This window comes from Lissotriton helveticus, chromosome 10 (assembly GCF_964261635.1).
Source record: "Lissotriton helveticus chromosome 10, aLisHel1.1, whole genome shotgun sequence".
Taxonomy (NCBI): Eukaryota; Metazoa; Chordata; class Amphibia; order Caudata; family Salamandridae; genus Lissotriton; species Lissotriton helveticus.
In genome coordinates this window covers 569,717,562-569,745,515 of record NC_136071.1, presented here as the reverse complement: position 1 = coordinate 569,745,515, position 27,954 = coordinate 569,717,562, and positions in this window count along the sequence as shown.

Sequence of the window (27,954 nt, the reverse complement as noted above, 5' to 3'; positions counted from 1 at the left end):
GAAAGACCCGCAACACAAAGTTGCTCTAGAGAATCAAAACACAAAAAATTTTTGGGAGGGTCAAAGGGGTAATAGTTTAACGACCTGTCTCCTCATGCCCCTGTACATGAGAACAACCACACAAGAAGAGAAGACTAGGTCTGGAGTGGTGTGCTGTCCTAACTGGTGCAAATGGATCACACGGATATGTGTGTAGGAAAGTGTGTTTGCATTACACAGGGCTAGAAAAGTCCCATCAGACCACCCTCGTGGCGGCATATCATCATGTGGGAGACGGGCAATTGCTCCATCTACTGCCCATGCCATCAAGAGGCAGTGCCTGTAGTCACAATTATGTGCGATCTACAGTTAGAAAAAGAGTGTGCAGTGCTTAAAGCAAAATGTGCATGATTAAAAATGACTACCTAAACTGGGAAATTTTCCTTAAAGCATTAGTGTAGGTGTCAAGATTAAAAACGCGCGCCTGGTATTCAAAAATGTAAGAGTACATTATGGCGCTGCGCAGTATGGTCGGTCGACTAGTTTCAGCTAGATAGAGAATTGCTCCAGCTTTCATCAGGACCTTGTCGATTGGTAAGCTACTGCAATACAGTGTGAAACATCATTCAAAAGTGGAAACACATTAGATTCACACAACAGCGTACAATATACTTAAAGAGGCAGAGACATTTGAACCTCATTATCCGATGTGGGCAGGAAGGAAATCTTCTTCCTGTGTAGAAAACAAAAGGGTATATACTATGTATCCAGTAACACACAACAATCAGCATAACCCAGATGAACACCATCAACACCAAACACACCTGCGAGAACAGTTGGCGTACCGCAATTTAAATAAGCATATTAGCTTAGTCACGAAGAGGCATTTCCTCTCTGTGATACTCACCCAGCTTTTTGTGGGTGAAGACCTCACCTCACCCGGCAACCGCTCGGGAAATGGAGGCCCCGCTCTGATGTGTAGAAAAAGAGGGACACAGTTAGTCCAAAGGTCAACCGTGTCCAGCCAAATCGCTCTACACCAAACGCCAATGTACGTGTGATAGACACCTCGCTGACTGACTTATCCTACGCCATTCCCGCCAGATCAGTACTGATTATGAGTTAGTAATACTCTATTTACATTCATTGTTATAAAGAGTAAGGGTAAAGAACCCTAGAACTTAGATGGTAAAGTAGACAGTAATGGCCATCTAATATCTCATCTCTGTTGCTGTGAATAATATTAAGAGTACTAAGATGAATGTCAGCACACTAGTGCTGTTGTTCAGAGAAATAGGGAATTGGAGCCCCGTTTTTACCCTAAATGACGCTACAATCCATAGGGTATGCTGCATGCTCAGCCAGGTAACATGCCCAAATCTGCTCAATTCAACAGCGGTGTGCGATGTCACAAAACATCATAGGACCCGCTACCTAGCAGCATTGCCTTTACTTATGCCAATGTTAAATGCTTGAAAATAGCCCTCGCGTGCTCCAAAGACCCACCTGTCCGTCGGTGCCCAACGCTCAGAGTCGAGCGGAAGGGGAGGCACCGACGGCTTTGGAGGATCGGTTTAAAAAGCGCGAGGAAGCGAAAACGTTTAGCCAATTGCGACACCCTTAGTGTCAATCCACCTATGGGTCTAGACCATCGCAGCCTGACCCACATGACAAGGAGAAATGGGCTCACCTGTATGTAACCGGGAACACGCCCGGTGGAGTTGGATCAGTTGCGCCTCACACTAGTCTCCTCGTGCATGCGTAGGGCTGTTAGAAGTTAAAAGCCACTATCCTATCGCGCATGCGTTGAGCTAGAGGGAAAATACCTGAGCACTCGCAACTAAAAACGGAGAAAGCGCATCCTCTCTCCTGCTCAGAAAAGCAAGGCTACACCTTTGTTCAGTATGGGGGCTAGATTGGACCTCTGTGCAGTGAACAATCACCGCAGATATATAAGACATGGAGGGGAAAACGCCCATGTCGTCATAGACCAAATAGGTCAATATATTGTGCATAAAGTGGATAGTAGAAGGCAAATACTGGAAATAGCAGTATCATAATGGTATGTGTACTGACCCAAGGTATACATGGAGAATTAGGCCATCCTAGTAAGAAACACCAGCGAAGGACAGTTCATCCAGATATTGGCCAAGAAATTTGTAAAATATAACCAAAGAGTGTTGAGGTAAGAATTGGTGGGGAGGGATGGCGAGGGGCCAGCCAGACATAAGGAGTCGCACTCAGTTACATTGGGTGAGCATATTGATGCAAACAACACCAATAAGTTTGCATCTATGAAAGACCCGCAACACAAAGTTGCTCTAGAGAATCAAAACACAAAAATTTTTGGGGAGGGTCAAAGGGGTAATAGTTTAACGACCTGTCTCCTCATGCCCCTGTACATGAGAACAACCACACAAGAAGAGAAGACCAGGTCTGGAGTGGTGTGCTGTCCTAACTGGTGCAAATGGATCACACGGATATGTGTGTAGGAAAGTGTGTTTGCATTACACAGGGCTAGAAAAGTCCCATCAGACCACCCTCGTGGCGGCATATCATCATGTGGGAGACGGGCAATTGCTCCATCTACTGCCCATGCCATCAAGAGGCAGTGCCTGTAGTCACAATTATGTGCGATCTACAGTTAGAACCAGACCAGAGGGTGGCACTGGTGAACCAGAGGGTGCTGTGATGAACCAGACTGTGGGGCACTTCCTTCCTCCCACCCCCCCCCCAAATGGACTCCTTGCAAAAAAAAAGTGCAGGCAAATGTCAACCTGAGGAGTTAATCTAATAAAAATCATAATTTTCAAGGTTTATGCTGCCTGCTGGTGGATTTCTTGTGCGAAATTGCAAAATTGCAAATTTTGCAATCTCGCAATTGCGAGATTGTCGCTGCCCGCCGCATCTACGTTTTTGCGAGTGTTTACTCCCGCGAAATTGTATAGTATTCTAGTTGGCAAGTGCGACCAAGCAAAAAAATCCGCTTCGCACGGATTTACGAATTTTCGGTAAGTTCGCGAGAGTTCGCGGATTGCGAATTTACCGAAAATCCGCAAAATCCGCGAGCGGACCGGATTTTACGCCCATGCTTAAAAAAAAAGAAATCAGCAAATTCGTACGACTTTGCGGATTGCAAGTTCGATTTCACACGAATTCGCGCCCCGCGAATCTCGCAAAATGGCAGAAAAACGAATTTTGGAAAACTGAAAGCACTTAGCAGGTGCAAAAGTTCAAGCTAATTTGTAACCATTCCCTGTAGTGCTTCCTGAGGGGCCCCTCCAGAGTTCAGTTGCCTACTTGCAACTATTCTCTGACCCTGCTCTGACCCTCAAAGCAGGGTCAGAAAATAGTTACAAGTATGGCACAATGCTCCTGTCAAATTCAGTGACACATTAACCAGCCCCAAATTAATTCATCTCATTTGGGCAGGTGTGCTTTCCCCCCATAATCTACAGTGGTGAACCAGAGGGTGCTGTGATGAACCAGAGGGCGGCAGTGCTGAACCAGAGGGTGGCAGTGATGAACCAGAGGGTGTCAGGGATGAACCAGAGGGTGGCACTGGTGAACCAGAGGGTGCTGTGATGATCCAGAGGGTGGCAGTGAAGAACCAGAGGGTGGCACTGAAGAACCAGAGGGTGCTGTGATGAATCAAAGGGTGGCAGTGAAGAACCAGAGGGTGGCACTGGTGAACCAGAGGGTGCAGTGAAGAACCAGAGGGTGGCAGGAATGAACTGGAAGGTGGCAGTGATGATCCAGAGGGGGGCAGTGGCGAACCAGAGGGTGGCAGTCTTGAACCAGAGGGTGGCAGTGATCAACCAGAGGGTGGCAGTGATCAACCAGAGGTTGGCAGTGATGACCCAGAGGGTGGCAGTGCTGAACCAGAGGGTGGCAGTGATAAACCAGAGGGTGGCAGGGATGAACCAGAGGGTGGCAGGGATGAACCAGAGGGTGGCACTGGTGAACCAGAGGGTGCTGTGATGAACCAGAGGGTGGCAGTGCTGAAACAGAGGGTGGCAGTGATGAACCAGAGGGTGGCGGGGATGAACCAGAGGGTGGCAGGGATGAACCAGAGGGTGGCACTGGTGAACCAGAGGGTGCTGTGATGAACCAGAGGGTGGCAGTGAAGAACCAGAGGGTGGCACTGGTGAACCAGAGGGTGCTGTGATGAACCAGAGGGTGCTGTGATGAACCAGAGGGTGGCAGGGATGAACCAGAGGGTGGCAGTGATGAACCAGAGGGTGGCAGGGATGAACCAGAGGGTGGCAGGGATGAACCAGAGGGTGGCACTGGTGAACCAGAGGGTGCTGTGATGAACCAGAGGGTAGAAGTGAAGACCCAGAGGGTGGCAGGGATGAACCAGAGGGTGGCAGGGATGAACCAGAGGGTGGCACTGGTGAACCAGAGGGTGCTGTGATGAACCAGAGGGTGGCACTGGTGGACCAGAGGGTGGCACTGGTGAACCAGAGGGTGCTGTGATGAACCAGAGGGTGGCAGTAATGGACCAGAAGGTGGCAGTGATGATCCAGAGGGGGGCAGTGGCGAACCAGAGGGTGGCAGTCTTGAACCAGAGGGTGGGAGTGATCAACCAGAGGGTGCTGTGATGAACCAGAGGGTGGCAGTGATGAACCAGAGGGGGACAGTGATGATCCAGAGGGGGCAGTGGCAAACCAGGGGGTGGCAGTGATGAACCAGAGGGTGACAGTGGTGAACCAGGGGGTGCTGTGATGAACCAGAGGGTGGCAGTGGTGAGTGCTGAACAAGAGGGTGGCAGCAGGGGTGAACCAGAGGGTGCTGTGATGAACCAGAGGGTGGCAGTGGTGAGTGCTGAACCTGGGGGTGGCAGAGGTGAACTAGAGGGTGGCACTGGTGAACCAGAGGGTGCTGTGATGAACCAGAGGGTGGCAGTGGTGAACCAGAGGGTGGCAGTGGTGAACCAGAGGGTGGCAGTGGTGAACCAGAAGGTGGCAGTGATGAACCAGAGGGTGGCAGTGGTGAGTGCTGAACCTGAGGGTGGCAGGGGTGAACCAGAGGGTGGCAGTGATGAACCAGAGGGTGGCAGTGGTGAACCAGAGGGTGGCAGTGATGAACCAGAGGGTGGCACTTATGAACCAGAGGGTGCTGTGATGAACCCGAGGGTGGCAGTAATGAACCAGAGGGTGGCAGTGATGATCCTGAGGGTGGCAGTGGCGAACCAGAGGGTGGCAGTAATGAACCAGAGGGTGGCAGGGATGAACCAGAGGGCGGCAGTGGTGAACCATAGGGTGCTGTTCCCATACACAACCGCATGGGTAACTTCGCTATGCAAGCGGCTCGCGAACATGCAAAAAGCCCCGCGAACACGCAAAAAGCCCCGCGAACCCGCAAAAAACAAAATTTCGCAGTTTCGCACGAATTTGCGAATTATGCGGATCGCGAATTCGTATTCGCATGATTTCGCGGACCGCGATTTCGCTGATTTCGCCCATACTGATTCAAGATGCTGCTAACTCAGGCAGCAGGGCAGCTGAGTAGCAGGGCAGCAGCACAACAGTCTATCGTCTGAGTCTTCCACAGTTCCAGATGCACAGTAAAGAGTTAGAACTGAGGGTCCATTTCTCTGGTGGAAAGTTCTGGAATCTGCGTGGATCAACAAATTTCCACCCACCCAGCGTTCCCCCAGGTCTCTGGAAAAAACAATGGTACCTCACTTGCGTGGGTAGGCATAGTGGCTGCGACATGAAACAGCGCAAAACACAACATGGTCGCACCTCAATTTCCCAGTGAAATCTAGCACTTTTTGGCCAAAAAAACTACCTTTTGTTTTTGCGCCGTAGCTTTGCCAGCACCTAGGGAATCCTAGCAAACCTATACATTTTTGAAAACTAGACACCCAGGGGAATTCAGGATGGGGTGACTCATCTGCCTACCCCCAGGTTTTGTTACCCAGAATCCCTTGCAAACCTAAACATTTGACCAAACAAAACACATTTTCCTCACATTTCTGTGGTGGAAAGTACTAGGATCTGCGTGGATCAACAAATTTCCACCCACCCAGCATTTCCCCCGGACTCCCGAAAAAAATGGTACCTCACTTGCGTGGGTAGGCATAGTGGATGCGACATGAAACAGCACAAAACGCAACATGGTCGCACCTCAATTTCCCAGTGAAAACTAGCATGTTTTGGTCAAAAAGACTACCTTTTGTTTTTGCGCCGTAGCTCTGCCAGCACCTAGGGAAACCTAGCAAACCTATACATTTTTGAAAACTAGACACCCAGGGAAATTCAGGATGGGGTGACTCGTCTGCCTACCCCAGGTTTTGTTACCCAGAATCCCTTGCAAACCTAAACATTTGACAAACAATACACATTTTCCTCACATTTTTGTGGTGGAAAGTTCTGGAATCTGCGTGGATCAACAAATTTCCACCCACCCAGCGTGCCCCCAGGTCTCTCGAAAGAAATGGTACCTCACTTGCGTGGGTAGGCATAGTGGCTGCGACATGAAACAGCGCAAAACGCAACATGGTCGCACCTCAATTTCCCAGTGAAATCTAGCACGTTTAGGCCAAAACGACTACCTTTTGTTTTTGCGCCATAGCTCTGCCAGCACCTAGGGAAACCTTGCAAACCTATACATTTTTGAAAACTAGACACCCAGGGAAACTCAGGATGGGGTAACTCGTCTGCCTACCCCCAGGTTTTGTTACCCAGAATCCCTTGCAAACCTAAAAATTTGACAATAAAAACACATTTTCCTCACATTTCTGTGGTGGAAAGTTCTGGAATCTGCGTGGATCAACAAATTTCTACCCACCCAGCATTCCCCCAGGTCTCCCGAAATAAATGGTACCTCACTTGCGTGGGTAGGCATAGTGGATGCGACATGAAACAGCGCAAAACGCAACATGGTCGCACCTCAATTTCCCAGCGAAAACTAGCATGTTTTGGTCAAAAAGACTACCTTTTGTTTTTGCGCCGTAGCTCTGCCAGCACCTAGGGAAACCTAGCAAACCTATACATTTTTGAAAACTAGACACCCAGGGGAATTCAGGATGGGGTGACTCATCTGCCTACCCCCAGGTTTTGTTACCCAGAATCCCTTGCAAACCTAAAAATTTGACAAAATACATATTTTCCTCACATTTTTGTGGTGGAAAGTTCTGGAATCTGCGTGGATCAACAAATTTCCACCCACCCAGCGTGCCCCCAGGTCTCTCGAAAAAAATGGTACCTCACTTGCGTGGGTAGGCATAGTGGCTGCGACATGAAACAGCGCAAAACGCAACATGGTCGCACCTCAATTTCCCAGTGAAATCATGCACTTTTCGGACAAAAAGACTTCCTTTTGTTTTTGTGCCGTAGCTCTGCCAGCACCTAGGGAAACCTAGCAAACCTATACATTTTTTAAAACTAGACACCCAGGGGAATTCAGGATGGGGTGACTCATCTGCCTACCCCCAGGTTTTTTTACCCAGAATCCCTTGCCAACCTAAAAATTTGACCAAAAAAACACATTTTCTTCACATTTCTGTGGTGGAAAGTTCTGGAATCTGCGTGGATCAACAAATTTCCACCCACCCAGCGTTCCCCAAGGTCTCCCGGAAAAAATGGTACCTCACTTGCGTGGGTAGGCATAGTGGCTGCGACATGAAACAGCGCAAAACGCAACATGGTCGCACCTCAATTTCCCAGTGAAATCTAGCACGTTTAGGCCAAAACGACTACCTTTTGTTTTTGCGCCGTAGCTCTGCCAGCACCTAGGGAAACCTTGCAAACCTATACATTTGTGAAAACTAGACACCCAGGGAAATTCAGGATGGGGTAACTCGTCTGCCTACCCCCAGGTTTTGTTACCCAGAATCCCTTGCAAACCTAAAAATTTGACAATAAAAACACATTTTCCTCACATTTCTGTGGTGGAAAGTTCTGGAATCTGCGTGGATCAACAAATTTCTACCCACCCAGCATTCCCCCAGGTCTCCCGAAATAAATGGTACCTCACTTGCGTGGGTAGGCATAGTGGATGCGACATGAAACAGCGCAAAACGCAACATGGTCGCACCTCAATTTCCCAGCGAAAACTAGCATGTTTTGGTCAAAAAGACTACCTTTTGTTTTGACGCCGTAGCTCTGCCAGCACCTAGGGAAACCTAGCAAACCTATACATTTTTGAAAACTAGACACCCAGGGGAATTCAGGATGGGGTGACTCATCTGCCTACCCCCAGGTTTTGTTACCCAGAATCCCTTGCAAACCTAAAAATTTGACCAAAAAAAAGACATTTTCCTCACATTTCTGTGGTGGAAAGTTCTGGAATCTGCGTGGATCAACAAATTTCCACCTACCCAGCATTCCCCAAGGTCTCCCGAAAACAATGGTACCTCACTTGCATGGGTAGGTATAGTGGCTGCGACATGAAACAGCGCAAAACGCAAAATGGTCGCACCTCAATTACCCAGTGAAATCTTGCAAGTTTAGGCCAAAAAGAATACCTTTTGTTTTTGCACCGTAGCGCTGCCAGCACCTAGGGAAACCTTGCAAACCTATACATTTTTAAAACTAGACACCCAGGGAAATTCAGGATGGGGTAACTCGTCTGCCTACCCCCAGGTTTTGTTACCCAGAATCCCCGGCAAACCTAAAAATGTGAAAAAAAACACATTTTTGTCACATTTCTGTGGTGGAAAGTTCTGGAATCTGCGTGGATCAACAAATTTCCACCCACCCAGCATTCCCCCATGTCTCCCAAAAAAAATGGTACCTCACTTGCGGGGGTAGGCATAGTGGCTGCGACATGAAACAGCGCAAAACGCAACATGGTCGCACCTCAATTTCCCAGTGAAATCTAGGACTTTTTGGACAAAAAGACTACCTTTTGTTTTTGCGCCGTAGCTCTGCCAGCCCCTAGGGTAACCTAGCAAACCTATATATTTCTGAAAACTAGACAGCCAGGGAAATTCAGGATGGGGTGACTCATCTGCCTACCCCCAGGTTTTGTTACCCAGAATCCCTTGCAAACCTAAAAATTTGACAAAAAAACACATTTTCCTCACATTTCTGTAGTGGAAAGTTCTGGAATCTGCGTGGATCAACAAATTTCCACCCACCCAGCGTGCCCTCAGGTCTCCCGAAAAAAATGGTACCTCACTTGCGTGGGTAGGCATAGTGGCTGCGACATGAAACAGCGCAAAACGCAACATGGTCGCACCTCAATTTCCCAGTGAAATCATGCACTTTTCGGACAAAAAGACTACCTTTTGTTTTTGCACCGTAGCTCTGCCAGCACCTAGGGAAACCTAGCAAACCTATACATATTTGAAAACTAGACACCCAGGGGAATTTAGGATGGGGTGACTCGTCTGCCTACCCCCTGGTTTTGTTACCCAGAATCCGTTGCAAACCTAAAAATTTGACCAAAAAACACATTTTCCTCACATTTCTGTGGTGGAAAGTTCTGGAATCTGCGTGGATCAACAAATTTCCACCCACCCAGCGTTCCCTCAGGTCTCCCGAAAAAAAATGGTACCTCACTTGCGTGGGTAGGCATAGTGGCTGAGACATGAAACAGCGCAAAACACAACATTGTCGCACCTCAATTTCCCAGTGAAATCTAGCACGTTTTGGCCAAAAAGACTACCTTTTGTTTTTGCGCCGTAGCTCTGCCAGCACCTAGGGAATCCTAGCAAACCTATACATTTTTGAAAACTAGACACCCAGGGGAATTCAGGATGGGGTGACTCATCTGCCTACCCCCAGGTTTTGTTACCCAGAATCCCTTTCAAACCTAAAAATTTGACAAAAAAACACATTTTCCTCACATTACTGTGGTGGAAAGTTCTGGAATCTGCGTGGATCAACAAATTTCCACCCACCCAGCATTCCCACAGGTCTCCCGAAAAAAATGGTACCTCACTTGCGTGGGTAGGCATAGTGGATGCGACATGAAACAGCGCAAAATGCAACATGGTCGCACCTCAATTTCCCAGTGAAAACTAGCATGTTTTGGTCAAAAAGACTACCTTTTGTTTTTGCGCCGTAGCTCTGCCAGCACCTAGGGAAACCTAGCAAACCTATACATTTTTGAAAACTAGACACCCAGGGAATTTCAGGATGGGGTGACTCGTCTGCCTACCCCAGGTTTTGTTACCCAGAATCCCTTGCAAACCTAAAAATTTGACAAACAAAACACATTTTCCTCACATTTCTGTGGTGGAAAGTTCTGGAATCTGCGTGGATCAACAAATTTCCACCCACCCAGCGTTCCCCCAGGTCTCTGGAAAAAACAATGGTACCTCACTTGCGTGGGTAGGCATAGTGGCTGCGACATGAAACAGCCCAAAACACAACATGGTCGCACCTCAATTTCCCAGTGAAATCTAGCACGTTTTGGCCAAAAAAACTACCTTTTGTTTTTGCGCCGTAGCTCTGCCAGCACCTAGGGAATCCTAGCAAACCTATACATTTTTGAAAACTAGACACCCAGGGGAAGTCAGGATGGGGTGACTCATCTGCCTACCCCCAGGTTTTGTTACCCAGAATCCCTTGCAAACCTAAACATTTGACCAAAAAAAACACATTTTATTCACATTTATGTGGTGGAAAGTTCTAGAATCTGCGTGGATCAACAAATTTCCACCCACCCAGCGTTCCCCAAGGTCTCCCAAAAAAAATGGTACCTCACTTGCGTGGGTAGGCATAGTGGCTGCGACATGAAACAGCGCAAAACGCAACATGGTCGCACCTCAATTTCCCAGTGAAATCATGCACGTTTTGGCCAAAAAAACTACCTTTTGTTTTTGCGCCGTAGCTCTGCCAGCACCTAGGGAATCCTAGCAAACCTATACATTTTTGAAAACTAGACACCCAGGGGAATTCAGGATGGGGTGACTCATCTGCCTACCCCCAGGTTTTGTTACCCAGAATCCCTTGCAAACCTAAACATTTGACCAAAAAAAACACATTTTCCTCACATTTCTGTGGTGGAAAGTTCTAGAATCTGCGTGGATCAACAAATTTCCACCCACCCAGCGTTCCCCAAGGTCTCCCAAAAAAAATGGTACCTCACTTGCGTGGGTAGGCATAGTGGCTGCGACATGAAACAGCGCAAAACGCAACATGGTCGCACCTCAATTTCCCAGTGAAATCATGCACTTTTCAGACAAAAAGACTACCTTTTGTTTTTGCACCGTAGCTCTGCCAGCACCTAGGGAAACCTAGCAAACCTATACATTTTTGAAAACTAGACACCCAGGGAAATTCAGGATGGGGTGACTCGTCTGCCTACCCCAGGTTTTGTTACCCAGAATCCCTTGCAAACCTAAAAATTTGACAAACAAAACACATTTTCCTCACATTTCTGTGGTGGAAAGTTCTGGAATCTGCGTGGATCAACAAATTTCCACCCACCCAGCGTTCCCCCAGGTCTCTGGAAAAAACAATGGTACCTCACTTGCGTGGGTAGGCATAGTGGCTGCGACATGAAACAGCCCAAAACACAACATGGTCGCACCTCAATTTCCCAGTGAAATCTAGCACGTTTTGGCCAAAAAAACTACCTTTTGTTTTTGCGCCGTAGCTCTGCCAGCACCTAGGGAATCCTAGCAAACCTATACATTTTTGAAAACTAGACACCCAGGGGAAGTCAGGATGGGGTGACTCATCTGCCTACCCCCAGGTTTTGTTACCCAGAATCCCTTGCAAACCTAAACATTTGACCAAAAAAAACACATTTTCCTCACATTTCTGTGGTGGAAAGTTCTAGAATCTGCGTGGATCAACAAATTTCCACCCACCCAGCGTTCCCCAAGGTCTCCCAAAAAAAATGGTACCTCACTTGCGTGGGTAGGCATAGTGGCTGCGACATGAAACAGCGCAAAACGCAACATGGTCGCACCTCAATTTCCCAGTGAAATCATGCACGTTTTGGCCAAAAAAACTACCTTTTGTTTTTGCGCCGTAGCTCTGCCAGCACCTAGGGAATCCTAGCAAACCTATACATTTTTGAAAACTAGACACCCAGGGGAAGTCAGGATGGGGTGACTCATCTGCCTACCCCCAGGTTTTGTTACCCAGAATCCCTTGCAAACCTAAACATTTGACCAAAAAAAACACATTTTCCTCACATTTCTGTGGTGGAAAGTTCTAGAATCTGCGTGGATCAACAAATTTCCACCCACCCAGCGTTCCCCAAGGTCTCCCAAAAAAAATGGTACCTCACTTGCGTGGGTAGGCATAGTGGCTGCGACATGAAACAGCGCAAAACGCAACATGGTCGCACCTCAATTTCCCAGTGAAATCATGCACTTTTCAGACAAAAAGACTACCTTTTGTTTTTGCACCGTAGCTCTGCCAGCACCTAGGGAAACCTAGCAAACCTATACATTTTTGAAAACTAGACACCCAGGGGAATTTAGGATGGGGTGACTCGTCTGCCTACCCCCAGGTTTTGTTACCCAGAATCCGTTGCAAACCTAAAAATGTGACCAAAAAACACATTTTCCTCACATTTCTGTGGTGGAAAGTTCTGGAATCTGCGTCGATCAACAAATTTCCACCCACCCAGCGTTCCCCCAGGTCTCTGGAAAAAACAATGGTACCTCACTTGCGTGGGTAGGCATAGTGGCTGCGACATGAAACAGCGCAAAACGCAACATGGTCGCACCTCAATTTCCCAGTGAAATCATGCACTTTTCGGACAAAAAGACTACCTTTTGTTTTTGCACCGTAGCTCTGCCAGCACCTAGGGAAACCTAGCAAACCTATACATTTTTGAAAACTAGACACCCAGGGGAATTTAGGATGGGGTGACTCGTCTGCCTACCCCCAGGTTTTGTTACCCAGAATCCGTTGCAAACCTAAAAATGTGACCAAAAAACACATTTACCTCACATTTCTGTGGTGGAAAGTTCTGGAATCTGCGTGGATCAACAAATTTCCACCCTCCCAGCGTTCCCAAAGGTCTCCCGAAAAAAATGGTACATCATTTGCGTGGGTAGGCATAGTGGCTGCGACATGAAACAGCGCAAAACGCAAAATGGTCGCACCTCAATTTCCCAGTGAAATCTAGCACGTTAAGGCCAAAAAGACTACCTTTTGTTTTTGCGCCGTAGCTCTGCCAGCACCTAGGGAAACCTTGCAAACCTATACATTTTTGAAAACTAGACACCCAGGGAAATTCAGGATGGGGTAACTCGTCTGCCTACCCCCAGGTTTTGTTACCCAGAATCCCTTTCAAACCTAAAAATTTGACAAAAAAAACACATTTTCCTCACATTACTGTGGTGGAAAGTTCTGGAATCTGCGTGGATCAACAAATTTCCACCCACCCAGCATTCCCCCAGGTCTCCCGAAAAAAATGGTACCTCACTTGCGTGGGTAGGCATAGTGGATGCGACATGAAACAGCGCAAAATGCAACATGGTCGCACCTCAATTTCCCAGTGAAAACTAGCATGTTTTGGTCAAAAAGACTACCTTTTGTTTTTGCACCGTAGCTCTGCCAGCACCTAGGGAAACCTAGCAAACCTATACATTTTTGAAAACTAGACACCCAGGGAAATTCAGGATGGGGTGACTCGTCTGCCTACCCCAGGTTTTGTTACCCAGAATCCCTTGCAAACCTAAAAATTTGACAAACAAAACACATTTTCCTCACATTTCTGTGGTGGAAAGTTCTGGAATCTGCGTGGATCAACAAATTTCCACCCACCCAGCGTTCCCCCAGGTCTCTGGAAAAAACAATGGTACCTCACTTGCGTGGGTAGGCATAGTGGCTGCGACATGAAACAGCCCAAAACACAACATGGTCGCACCTCAATTTCCCAGTGAAATCTAGCACGTTTTGGCCAAAAAAACTACCTTTTGTTTTTGCGCCGTAGCTCTGCCAGCACCTAGGGAATCCTAGCAAACCTATACATTTTTGAAAACTAGACACCCAGGGGAAGTCAGGATGGGGTGACTCATCTGCCTACCCCCAGGTTTTGTCACCCAGAATCCCTTGCAAACCTAAACATTTGACCAAAAAAACACATTTTCCTCACATTTCTGTGGTGGAAAGTTCTAGAATCTGCGTGGATCAACAAATTTCCACCCACCCAGCGTTCCCCAAGGTCTCCCAAAAAAAATGGTACCTCACTTGCGTGGGTAGGCATAGTGGCTGCGACATGAAACAGCGCAAAACGCTACATGGTCGCACCTCAATTTCCCAGTGAAATCTAGCACGTTTAGGCCAAAAAGACTACCTTTTGTTTTTGCGCCGTAGCTCTGCCAGCACCTAGGGAAACCTTGCAAACCTATACATTTTTAAAAACTAGACACCCAGGGGAATTCAGGATGGGGTGACTCATCTGCCTACCCCCAGGTTTTGTTACCCAGAATCCCTTGCAAACCTAAAAATTTGACCAAAAAAAACACATTTTCCTCACATTTCTGTGGTGGAAAGTTCTGGAATCTGCGTGGATCAACAAATTTCCACCCTCCCAGCGTTCCCAAAGGTCTCCCGAAAAAAATGGTACATCACTTGCGTGGGTAGGCATAGTGGCTGCGACATGAAACAGCGCAAAACGCAAAATGGTCGCACCTCAATTTCCCAGTGAAATCTAGCACGTTAAGGCCAAAAAGACTACCTTTTGTTTTTGCGCCGTAGCTCTGCCAGCACCTAGGGAAACCTTGCAAACCTATACATTTTTGAAAACTAGACACCCAGGGAAATTCAGGATGGGGTAACTCGTCTGCCTACCCCCAGGTTTTGTTACCCAGAATCCCTTTCAAACCTAAAAATTTGACAAAAAAAACACATTTTCCTCACATTACTGTGGTGGAAAGTTCTGGAATCTGCGTGGATCAACAAATTTCCACCCACCCAGCATTCCCCCAGGTCTCCCGAAAAAAATGGTACCTCACTTGCGTGGGTAGGCATAGTGGATGCGACATGAAACAGCGCAAAATGCAACATGGTCGCACCTCAATTTCCCAGTGAAAACTAGCATGTTTTGGTCAAAAAGGCTACCTTTTGTTTTTGCACCGTAGCTCTGCCAGCACCTAGGGAAACCTAGCAAACCTATACATTTTTGAAAACTAGACACCCAGGGAAATTCAGGATGGGGTGACTCGTCTGCCTACCCCAGGTTTTGTTACCCAGAATCCCTTGCAAACCTAAAAATTTGACAAACAAAACACATTTTCCTCACATTTCTGTGGTGGAAAGTTCTGGAATCTGCGTGGATCAACAAATTTCCACCCACCCAGCGTTCCCCCAGGTCTCTGGAAAAAACAATGGTACCTCACTTGCGTGGGTAGGCATAGTGGCTGCGACATGAAACAGCCCAAAACACAACATGGTCGCACCTCAATTTCCCAGTGAAATCTAGCACGTTTTGGCCAAAAAAACTACCTTTTGTTTTTGCGCCGTAGCTCTGCCAGCACCTAGGGAATCCTAGCAAACCTATACATTTTTGAAAACTAGACACCCAGGGGAAGTCAGGATGGGGTGACTCATCTGCCTACCCCCAGGTTTTGTCACCCAGAATCCCTTGCAAACCTAAACATTTGACCAAAAAAAACACATTTTCCTCACATTTCTGTGGTGGAAAGTTCTAGAATCTGCGTGGATCAACAAATTTCCACCCACCCAGCGTTCCCCAAGGTCTCCCAAAAAAAATGGTACCTCACTTGCGTGGGTAGGCATAGTGGCTGCGACATGAAACAGCGCAAAACGCTACATGGTCGCACCTCAATTTCCCAGTGAAATCTAGCACGTTTAGGCCAAAAAGACTACCTTTTGTTTTTGCGCCGTAGCTCTGCCAGCACCTAGGGAAACCTTGCAAACCTATACATTTTTAAAAACTAGACACCCAGGGAAATTCAGGATGGGGTAACTCGTCTTCCTACCCCCAGGTTTTGTTACCCAGAATCCCTTGCAAACCTAAAAATTTAACAAAAAAAACACATTTTCCTCACATTTCTGTGGTGGAAAGTTCTGGAATCTGCGTGGATCAACAAATTTCCACCCACCCAGCATTTCCCCCGGTCTCCCGAAAAAAATGGTACCTCACTTGCGTGGGGAGGCATAGTGGATGCGACATGAAACAGCGCAAAACGCAACATGGTCGCACCTCAATTTCCTAGTGAAAACTAGCATGTTTTGGTCAAAAAGACTACCTTTTGTTTTTGCGCCGTAGCTCTGCCAGCACCTAGGGAAACCTAGCAAACCTATACATTTTTGAAAACTAGACACCCAGGGAAATTCAGGATGGGGTGACTCGTCTGCCTACCCCAGGTTTTGTTACCCAGAATCCCTTGCAAACCTAAAAATTTGACAAACAAAACACATTTTCCTCACATTTCTGTGGTGGAAAGTTCTGGAATCTGCGTGGATCAACAAATTTCCACCCACCCAGCGTTCCCCCAGGTCTCTGGAAAAAACAATGGTACCTCACTTGCATGGGTAGGCATAGTGGCTGTGACATGAAACAGCGCAAAACGCAACATGGTCGCACCTCAATTTCCCAGTGAAATCTAGCACGTTTAGGCCAAAAAGACTACCTTTTGTTTTTGCGCCGTAGCTCTGCCAGCACCTAGGGAAACCTTGCAAACCTATACATTTTTAAAAACTAGACACCCAGGGAAATTCAGGATGGGGTAACTCATCTGCCTACCCCCAGGTTTTGCTACCCAGAATCCCTTGCAAACCTAAGAATTTGACAAAAAAACCACATTTTCCTCAAATTTCTGTGGTGGAAAGTTCTGGAATCTGCGTGGATCAACAGACTTCCACCCACCCAGTGTTCCCCCAGATCTCCCAAAAAAAATGGTACCTCACTTGCGTGGGTAGGCATAGTGGCTGGAACATGAAACAGCGCAAAACGCAACATGGTTGCACCTCAATTTCTCAGTGAAATCTAGCACTTTTTGGACAAAAAGACAACCTTTTGTTTTTGCGCCGTAGCTCTGCCAGCACCTAGGGTAACCTAGCAAACCTATACATTTGTGAAAACTAGACCCCCAGGGGAATTCAGGATGGGGTGACTCGTCTGCCTACCCCCAAGTTTTATTACCCAGAATCCCTTGCAAACCTAAAAATTTGACAAAAAAACACATTTTCCTCACATTTCTGTAGTGGAAAGTTCTGGAATCTGCGTGGATCAACAAATTTCCACCCACCCAGCGTGCCCCCAGGTCTCCCGAAAAAAATGGTACCTCACTTGCGTGGGTAGGCATAGTGGCTGCGACATGAAACAGCGCAAAACGCAACATGGTTGCACCTCAATTTCCCAGTGAAATCTAGCACTTTTTGGACAAAAAGACTACCTTTTGTTTTTGCGCCGTAGCTCTGCCAGCACCTAGGAAATCCTAGCAAACCTATACATTTTTGAAAACTAGACACCCAGGGGAATTCAGGATGGGGTGACTCATCTGCCTACCCCCAGGTTTTGTTACCCAGAATCCCATGCAAACCTAAAAATTTGACAAACAAAACACATTTTCCTCACATTTCTGTGGTGGAAAGTTCTGGAATCTGCGTGGATCAACAAATTTCCACCCACCCAGCGTTCCCCCAGGCCTCTGGAAAAAACAATGGTACCTCACTTGCATGGGTAGGCATAGTGGCTGCGACATGAAACAGCGCAAAACACAACATGGTCGCACCTCAATTTCCCAGTGAAATCTAGCACGTTTTGGCCAAAAAGACTACCTTTTGTTTTTGCGCCGTAGCTCTGCCAGCACCTAGGGAATCCTAGCAAACCTATACATTTTTGAAAACTAGACACCCAGGGAAATTCAGGATGGGGTAACTCGTCTGCCTACCCCCAGGTTTTGTTACCCAGAATCCCTTGCAAACCTAAACATTTGACAAAAAAAACACATTTTCCTCACATTTCTGTGGTGGAAAGTTCTGGAATCTGCGTGGATCAACAGATTTCCACCCACCCAGTGTTCCCCCAGATCTCCCGAAAAAAATGGTACCTCACTTGCGTGGGTAGGCATAGTGGCTGCGACATGAAACAGCGCAAAACGCAACATGGTCGCACCTCAATTTCCCAGTGAAATATAGCACTTTTTGGACAAAAAGACAACCTTTTGTTTTTGCGCCGTAGCTCTGCCAGCACCTAGGGTAACCTAGCAAACCTATACATTTTTGAAAACTAGACCCCCAGGGGAATTCAGGATGGGGTGACTCGTCTGCCTACCCCCAGGTTTTATTACCCAGAATCCCTTGCAAACCTAAAAATTTGACAAAAAAACACATTTTCCTCACATTTCTGTAGTGGAAAGTTCTGGAATCTGCGTGGATCAACAAATTTCCACGCACCCAGCGTGCCCCCAGGTCTCTCGAAAAAAATGGTACCTCACTTGCGTGGGTAGGCATAGTGGCTGCGACATGAAACAGCGCAAAACGCAACATGGTCGCACCTCAATTTCCCAGTGAAATCTAGCACTTTTTGGACAAAAAGACTACCTTTTGTTTTTGCGCCGTAGCTCTGCCAGCCCCTAGGGTAACCTAGCAAACCTATACATTTCTGAAAACTAGACAGCCAGGGAAATTCAGGATGGGGTGACTCATCTGCCTACCCCCAGGTTTTGTTACCCAGAATCCCTTGCAAACCTAAAAATTTGACAAAACAAACACATTTTCCTCACATTTCTGTGGTGGAAAGTTCTGAAATCTGCGTGGATCAACAAATTTCCATCCACCCAGTGTTCCCCCAGATCTCCCAAAAAAAATGGTACCTCACTTGCGTGGGTAGGCATAGTGGCTGCGACATGAAACAGCGCAAAACGCAACATGGTCGCACCTCAATTTCCCAGTGAAATATAGCACTTTTTGGACAAAAAGACAACCTTTTGTTTTTGCGCCGTAGCTCTGCCAGCACCTAGGGTAACCTAGAAAACCTATACATTTGTGAAAACTAGACCCCCAGGGGAATTCAGGATGGGGTGACTCGTCTGCCTACCCCCAGGTTTTATTACCCAGAATCCCTTGCAAACCTAAAAATTTGACAAAAAAACACATTTTCCTCACATTTCTGTAGTGGAAAGTTCTGGAATCTGCGTGGATCAACAAATTTCCACCCACCCAGCGTGCCCCCAGGTCTCCCAAAAAAAATGGTACCTCACTTGCGTAGGTAGGCATAGTGGCTGCGACATGAAACAGCGCAAAACGCAACATGGTCGCACCTCAATTTCCCAGTGAAATCATGCACTTTTCGGACAAAAAGACTACCTTTTGTTTTTGCGCCGTAGCTCTGCCAGCACCTAGGGAAACCTAGCAAACCTATACATTTTTGAAAACTAGACACCCAGGGGAATTTAGGATGGGGTGACTCGTCTGCCTACCCCCAGGTTTTGTTACCCAGAATCCCTTGCAAACCTAAAAATTTGACCAAAAAAAACACATTTTCCTCACATTTCTGTGCTGGAAAGTTCTGGAATCTGCGTGGATCAACAAATTTCCACCCTCCCAGCGTTCCCAAAAAAAATGGTACCTCACTTGCGTGGGTAGGCATAGTGGCTGCGACATGAAACAGCGCAAAACGCAACATGGTCGCACCTCAATTTCCCAGTGAAATCTAGCACGTTATAGGCCAAAAAGACTACCTTTTGTTTTTGCGCCGTAGCTCTGCCAGCACCTAGGGAAACCTTGCAAACCTACACATTTTTGAAAACTAGAAACCCAGGGAAATTCAGGATGGGGTAACTCGTCTGCCTACCCCCAGGTTTTGTTACCCAGAATCCATTGCAAACCTAAAAATTTGACCAAAAAAACACATTTTCCTCACATTTCTGTGGTGGAAAATTCTGGAATCTGCGTGGATCAACAAATTTCCACCCACCCAGCGTTCCCCCAGGTCTCTGGAAAAAACAATGGTACCTCACTTGCGTGGGTAGGCATAGTGGCTGCGACATGAAACAGCGCAAAATGCAACATGGTCGCACCTCAATTTCCCAGTGAAAACTAGCATGTTTTGGTCAAAAAGACAACCTTTTGTTTTTGCGCCGTAGCTCTGCCAGCACCTAGGGAAACCTAGCAAACCTATACATTTTTGAAAACTAGACACCCAGGGAAATTCAGGATGCGGTGACTCGTCTGCCTACCCCAGGTTTTGTTACCCAGAATCCCTTGCAAACCTAAAAATTTGACAAACAAAACACATTTTCCTCACATTTCTGTGGTGGAAAGTTCTGGAATCTGCGTGGATCAACAAATTTCCACCCACCCAGCGTTCCCCCAGGTCTCTGGAAAAAACAATGGTACCTCACTTGCGTGGGTAGGCATAGTGGCTGCGACATGAAACAGCGCAAAACACAACATGGTCGCACCTCAATTTCCCAGTGAAATCTAGCACGTTTTGGCCAAAAAAACTACCTTTTGTTTTTGCGCCGTAGCTCTGCCAGCACCTAGGGAATCCTAGCAAACCTATACATTTTTGAAAACTAGACACCCAGGGGAATTCAGGATGGGGTGGGGTGACTCATCTGCCTACCCCCAGGTTTTGTTACCCAGAATCCCTTGCAAACCTAAAAATTTGACCAAACAAAACACATTTTCCTCACATTTCTGTGGTGGAAAGTTCTAGAATCTGCGTGGATCAACAAATTTCCACCCACCCAGCATTTCCCCCGGTCTCCGGAAAAAAATGGTACCTCACTTGCGTGGGTAGGCATAGTGGATGCGACATGAAACAGCACAAAACGCAACATGGTCGCACCTCAATTTCCCAGTGAAAACTAGCATGTTTTGGTCAAAAAGACTACCTTTTGTTTTTGCGCCGTAGCTCTGCCAGCACCTAGGGAAACCTAGCAAACCTATACATTTTTGAAAACTAGACACCCAGGGAAATTCAGGATGGGGTGACTCGTCTGCCTACCCCAGGTTTTGTTACCCAGAATCCCTTGCAAACCTAAAAATTTGACAAACAAAACACATTTTCCTCACATTTCTGTGGTGGAAAGTTCTGGAATCTGCGTGGATCAACAAATTTCCACCCACCCAGTGTTCCCCCAGATCTCCCGAAAAAAATGGTACCTCACTTGCGTGGGTAGGCATAGTGGCTGCGACATGAAACAGCGCAAAACGCAACATGGTCGCACCTCAATTTCCAAGTGAAATCTAGCACTTTTTGGACAAAAAGACTACCTTTTGTTTTTGCGCCGTAGCTCCGCCAGCACCTAGGGTAACCTAGCAAACCTATACATTTGTGAAAACTAGACCCCCAGGGGAATTCAGGATGGGGTGACTCGTCTGCCTACCCCCAGGTTTTATTACCCAGAATCCCTTGCAAACCTAAAAATTTGACAAAATACACATTTTCCTCACATTTCTGTGGTGGAAAGTTCTGGAATCTGCGTGGATCAACAAATTTCCACCCACCCAGCGTGCCCCGAGGTCTCTCGAAAAAAATGGTACCTCACTTGCGTGGGTAGGCATAGTGGCTGCGACATGAAACAGCGCAAAACGCAACATGGTCGCACCTCAATTTCCCAGTGAAATCTAGCACGTTTAGGCCAAAACGACTACCTTTTGTTTTTGCGCCGTAGCTCTGCCAGCACCTAGGGAAACCTTGCAAACCTATACATTTTTGAAAACTAGACACCCAGGGAAATTCAGGATGGGGTAACTCGTCTGCCTACCCCCAGGTTGTGTTACCCAGAATCCTTTGCAAACCTAAAAATTTGACAAAAAAAACACATTTTCCTCACATTTCTGTGGTGGAAAGTTCTGGAATCTGCGTGGATCAACAAATTTCCACCCACCCAGCATTTCCCCAGGTCTCCCGAAATAAATGGTACCTCACTTGCGTGGGTAGGCATAGTGGATGCGACATGAAACAGCGTAAAACGCAACATGGTCGCACCTCAATTTCCCAGTGAAAACTAGCATGTTTTGGTCAAAAAGACTACCTTTTGTTTTTGCGCCGTAGCTCTGCCAGCACCTAGGGAAACCTAGCAAACCTATACATTTTTGAAAACTAGACACCCAGGGGAATTCAGGATGGGGTGACTCATCTGCCTACCCCCAGGTTTTGTTACCCAGAATCCCTTGCAAACCTAAAAATTTGACCAAACAAAACACATTTTCCTCACATTTCTGTGGTGGAAATGTAGTGTAGTTCCTATCATCCCAATAGGCTCTGCGCATTGGAATAATACCTACAGCAGTAAATGCCTAGACCAGACATTAACTAGGTCTACTACTGTCGATACTAGACTTAAAGTTTTGGGTTTGCCAGCTTAGCTCAGAGTTCACTAGAAACTTTCTCGAATGTTCAAGGAGGACTTAACTTCCCTGATTAGACAAGAAGGGATTTAGTTTCTGACAACCATAGAACATGACAACTTTGCTCTCCCCTAATCAAGAGTATATCTCGAGAGTCGTGTGAACAAAAGGCAATTTATTTTACTCAGTCAGTACGTGCATTCTTAGTCTCATCAGAATGTAGAGAAAAGGAAGAGACGGGCGTGTTCAATAAAAAGGTGTTATTTATTGATCAGTCTCTTTTCTCATACAAGAGTTAATGGATCGATATTATTGCAATACTTATAGCTAAGTAAAGTGCATACATTAAAAGCAATAGTATAAAGTAATACTGTAAAAACATTGATATGGTTTCTAAGCCATAAGATGTTTTAAAATGAATAAAATATATTACATACACATATACATTTGACTAAACGTACTCAACTGGTGTTTCTAAATACGCCTACCCCGTGTACCTGACCTAAGTCTAATACGTGGGCGGGAATAGAAAGTTACAGTTTAAGTTAAGTTTGTTTTTGCCAAGTGAATAACTAAAGAATTCTCTGTGAGGGGTTATTCAGTTCTGTACCTGGAAGTTAGGATGAATGAGGGATGGTATCTCTCGTCTCTGGTCTCGATATTCCAGGCTGCCTGCGAGGGCTACCCAGAAACGCCGGTGCTGGATTTCTCGGCAGGAGAAAGCAGCTTCTCTCAGCGCGTCAGAAAGGCGGGGCTGCTGCCAGCGGGGTCTGCTCTGCTCTGGGCTTCGGCAAGTATGGCTGCTCCGTCTCGTCACCACGCGTGCGTTTGCATAGGGCAAGATCGGTAATATTTATACCTTTAAGGTGCCGAGATTGACGTAAGGATGGACATAGATACGTCAATAAGGATGTCATACGACTTGCTCGTTAGCACATTCTTTTACTGAAGTTCTCGGTGAAATCAAAACAATGGCCGCAGGGTTTTGCCCAGGTTGTCATAGGTTTGATTTGTTATGAGAACTCCGTATGCCTTATCAGGGGCTGGAGGAATATCGCTTGTCTAATTAGATCGCAAGCGTTATGACCTAATCAGATAACACGTTCCTGTGCCGTAGTGTGACTGCGTCAGATAACGGTATCTGCATCATGGGGATTTTCTGCCTCATGGGCTGATTACTAGTTAACTTGTTAGTTTGCTAACCAGAATAGGGTCAGGAATAGGGGGATCGATTCAGAACCTATAAGAATACATCACACCCACTCCACGCTAACTATGGACATATTTACTAATCTATGCATAGTAACATAGTACAACATACTATAGAGTATAGTGTATACCTCACCACCCCAAAATACATAAATGCATTTTGAATTTTTTTTTTTTTATTTTTTTTTCAAATATACGGAAAAATTGCAGACATATGTATTGTATGCACTCAAGCTGTAGAATAATGCCAAAGTAATCGCATTAGTATACATTATTGCTTATTTGGTATATGAGAATTACACATGAAATGGCTCTTAATACAGAAAAAAGTTCGAGACCATTCCATCACAGAATAAAATAGTTATGAACATACCAGCGGGCAGCTAATGTCTATAAGCTATTTAATTTTTAGAAACCTTAGTTCTCTAAGAATAGTTCTTACTTTAAGCAGAAGATAGTGTCCCGAAAAATATGCAAAAATATTTGGGGCTGCTGGAAAAACTGCTGTCCGTGAACTGGAGGTAAAACTGTTCATGTGACTTTATTTTTAAAGTTTGAAGGCCGAATTCAGGGAACGCCGTGTGCGAGCTTGCTCAAAAGTCTCTATTTCTGCTCTGGAGAGAACATCATATCATTCAGGCTTTCGAAAAAACTGTCAACAGCTTCCTGGGAAAGTTCCACTAACTCGGAAATAGGTGTAATCATGCATTCTGCGCATGATTGTCTCCATTGACATTCTGATTTGCATTACTGACAGAAGGTCGTACCTGTTCGATGCTGCTTTCATCTTGAACTTCACTACCCATCAATCGTAGTGGTGAAGCTTCCACGAATGCCGTCATCAGGATTGGTAGCCTTTGAGGGCAGCACAAAGCATGAACCTTGATCGGGCTCAACAATGTTTCTGAATCCATTGGCGCATCCGATTGTAGCGTCAGACAGGTGTCTAACACGCATTCTTCTCCGCATAGCAGACACCTTAATACAGGTAAAACACATCTTTGCCACATTGGTCGAAATGATAGAAACCAAGTCATGTTCAGGTCTCTAAGCCGGGAGAGTCCCAGGATTTTTGATATCCGGTCCCGGTATCCAATGGCTAGGATTGTTTCTTCCCTTGTCGCAAGAGTTTTGTCTGTGACATGGGTTGCCATAACGAAAAATAAGGACTAAGAATAGGATTCCTGCAATTAGTCCCAGGATCAGGGGAAGTCCGCCAAAAATCGAATGGACGAAATCTGGAAAAATACCCAGTATGGCTTTGAATGGTGTTAATGCCATCGAAAATACTTTCTTAAATACCTTTGAGACCCCATTGGTATCAGAAATATTTAAGATTTCATTCAGGATTTCCGCGAAATGTACGGGGGAATTAGTTGATAATAATGTATGTATCTCTGCAGTCGTCCTTGCGACTTGTAGATCATAAGTTTCTTTTGATGACGAGAGCCTGGTAGGCGTCTGAAGAAGCACTGTTTTCATTCTGCTTAAAGTATCTATTCGAATAGAAGTAATTTTCAAATCGGGCCATGCCCTTGCCTCCCTGTCTGGGAAGGAGCTGGGGAACAATGAGCGTCCACAGCACTTGACCTTCGCAGTCGTAGTTACTAGATAAGGAGTCCCGGGCATAAGACTACAACATCTACGGTCTACAATAAGAATGTAACTCCCATTATAGAGTCTTTGAAAGAATGGTTCTATTTCTGTTGCAGGTGCGCCTTTAAATAAGAGCAAATGCTCTTGAAATTTAAGTGGTACTTCCACCTCCTCGAAAGGAGTGTACATTTCAGGAGGTTCCTCTATTTTGTAATAGTGGAAGTACTTTGTTACAGCATTTGCTGCTGGAAAATGTATCCATGAATAGTATACCTCTGTCTGCCGATATCCGTGTGCCTCTATTACGAATATGACTGTACCACCTCTCGGTGTCAGTCCATTTTCTATAAGTTTTTAGAGTTATAGATCTCCTTTTGATGACCGGGATGAGTATTATATCCTCGTCGGCTGCCTGCATGGTAGCATCAGCTGCTGCGAGTTCAGTTGCTAATCTAACTGCCTCTCTTTCATCCTCATTGTCTGACATTTTACTGTCCAAAAGGTTATTTTGTTTGTTTGCAGATCAGGTTTCTTATGGGAACAAAAGTTAGATGCACAATATTTTGGAACTGTTTATCCTTCAACGTTGACTATACCAAGAACCATACAAAGGAGTTCCCTCCTGCGAGATCTGGCGGATATAACCTTTCACCCACTCCAGACGTCTTTGGAGTATTTGGGAAAAGGGGTCTGAGTGAGAAAGCACGACTGATTTACTCTAAATGTCTTACGTTAGTTTTATCGCCCTTTCCAAACGCGTTGGGCGCCATGGAGTGTAGTTCCTATCATCCCAATAGGCTCTGCGCATTGGAATAATACCTACAGCAGTAAAGGCCTAGACCAGACGTTAACTAGGTCTACTACTGTCGATACTAGACTTAAAGTTTTGGGTTTGCCAGCTTAGCTCAGAGTTCACTAGAAACTTTCTCGAATGTTCAAGGAGGACTTAACTTCCCTGATTAGACAAGAAGGGATTTAGTTTCTGACAACCATAGAACATGACAACTTTGCTCTCCCCTAATCAAGAGTATATCTCGAGAGTCGTGTGAACAAAAGGCAATTTATTTTACTCAGTCAGTACGTTCATTCTTAGTCTCATCAGAATGTAGAGAAAAGGAAGAGACGGGCGTGTTCAATAAAAAGGTGTTATTTATTGATCAGTCTCTTTTCTCATACAAGAGAAATGGATCGATATTATTGCAATACTTATAGCTAAGTAAAGTGCATACATTAAAAGCAATAGTATAAAGTAATACTGTAAAAACATTGATATGGTTTCTAAGCCATAAGATGTTTTAAAATGAATAAAATATATTACATACACATATACATTTGACTAAACGTACTCAACTGGTGTTTCTAAATACGCCTACCCCGTGTACCTGACCTAAGTCTAATACGTGGGCGGGAATAGAAAGTTACAGTTTAAGTTAAGTTTGTTTTTGCCAAGGGAATAACTAAAGAATTCTCTGTGAGGGGTTATTCAGTTCTGTACCTGGAAGTTAGGATGAATGAGGGATGGTATCTCTCGTCTCTGGTCTCGATATTCCAGGCTGCCTGCGAGGGCTACCCAGAAACGCCGGTGCTGGATTTCTCGGCAGGAGAAAGCAGCTTCTCTCAGCGCGTCAGAAAGGCGGGGCTGCTGCCAGCGGGGTCTGCTCTGCTCTGGGCTTCGGCAAGTATGGCTGCTCCGTCTCGTCACCACGCGTGCGTTTGCATAGGGCAAGATCGGTAATATTTATACCTTTAAGGTGCCGAGATTGACGTAAGGATGGACATAGATACGTCAATAAGGATGTCATACGACTTGCTCGTTAGCACATTCTTTTACTGAAGTTCTCGGTGAAATCAAAACAATGGCCGCAGGGTTTTGCCCAGGTTGTCATAGGTTTGATTTGTTATGAGAACTCCGTATGCCTTATCAGGGGCTGGAGGAATATCGCTTGTCTAATTAGATCGCAAGCGTTATGACCTAATCAGATAACACGTTCCTGTGCCGTAGTGTGACTGCGTCAGATAACGGTATCTGCATCATGGGGATTTTCTGCCTCATGGGCTGATTACTAGTTAACTTGTTAGTTTGCTAACCAGAATAGGGTCAGGAATAGGGGGATCGATTCAGAACCTATAAGAATATATCACAGAAAGTTCTAGAATCTGCGTGGATCAACAAATTTCCACCCACCCAGCATTTCCCCCGGTCTCCCGAAAAAAATGGTATCTCACTTGTGTGGGTAGGCATAGTGGATGCGACATGAAACAGCACAAAACGCAACATGGTCGCACCTCAATTTCCCAGTGAAAACTAGCATGTTTTGGTCAAAAAGACTACCTTTTGTTTTTGCGCCGTAGCTCTGCCAGCACCTAGGGAAACCTAGCAAACCTATACATTTTTGAAAACTAGACACCCAGGGAAATTCAGGATGGGGTGACTCGTCTGCCTACCCCAGGTTTTGTTACCCAGAATCCCTTGCCAACCTAAAAATTTGACAAACAAAACACATTTTCCTCACATTTCTGTGGTGGAAAGTTCTGGAATCTGCGTGGATCAACAAATTTCCACCCACCCAGTGTTCCCCCAGATCTCCCGAAAAAAATGGTACCTCACTTGCGTGGGTAGGCATAGTGGCTGCGACATAAAACAGCGCAAAACGCAACATGGTCGCACCTCAATTTCCCAGTGAAATCTAGCACTTTTTGGACAAAAAGACTACCTTTTGTTTTTGCGCCGTAGCTCCGCCAGCACCTAGGGTAACCTAGCAAACCTATACATTTGTGAAAACTAGACCCCCAGGGGAATTCAGGATGGGGTGACTCGTCTGCCTACCCCCAGGTTTTATTACCCAGAATCCCTTGCAAACCTAAAAATTTGACAAAATACACATTTTCCTCACATTTCTGTGGTGGAAAGTTCTGGAATCTGCGTGGATCAACAAATGTCCACCCACCCAGCGTGCCCCCAGGTCTCTCA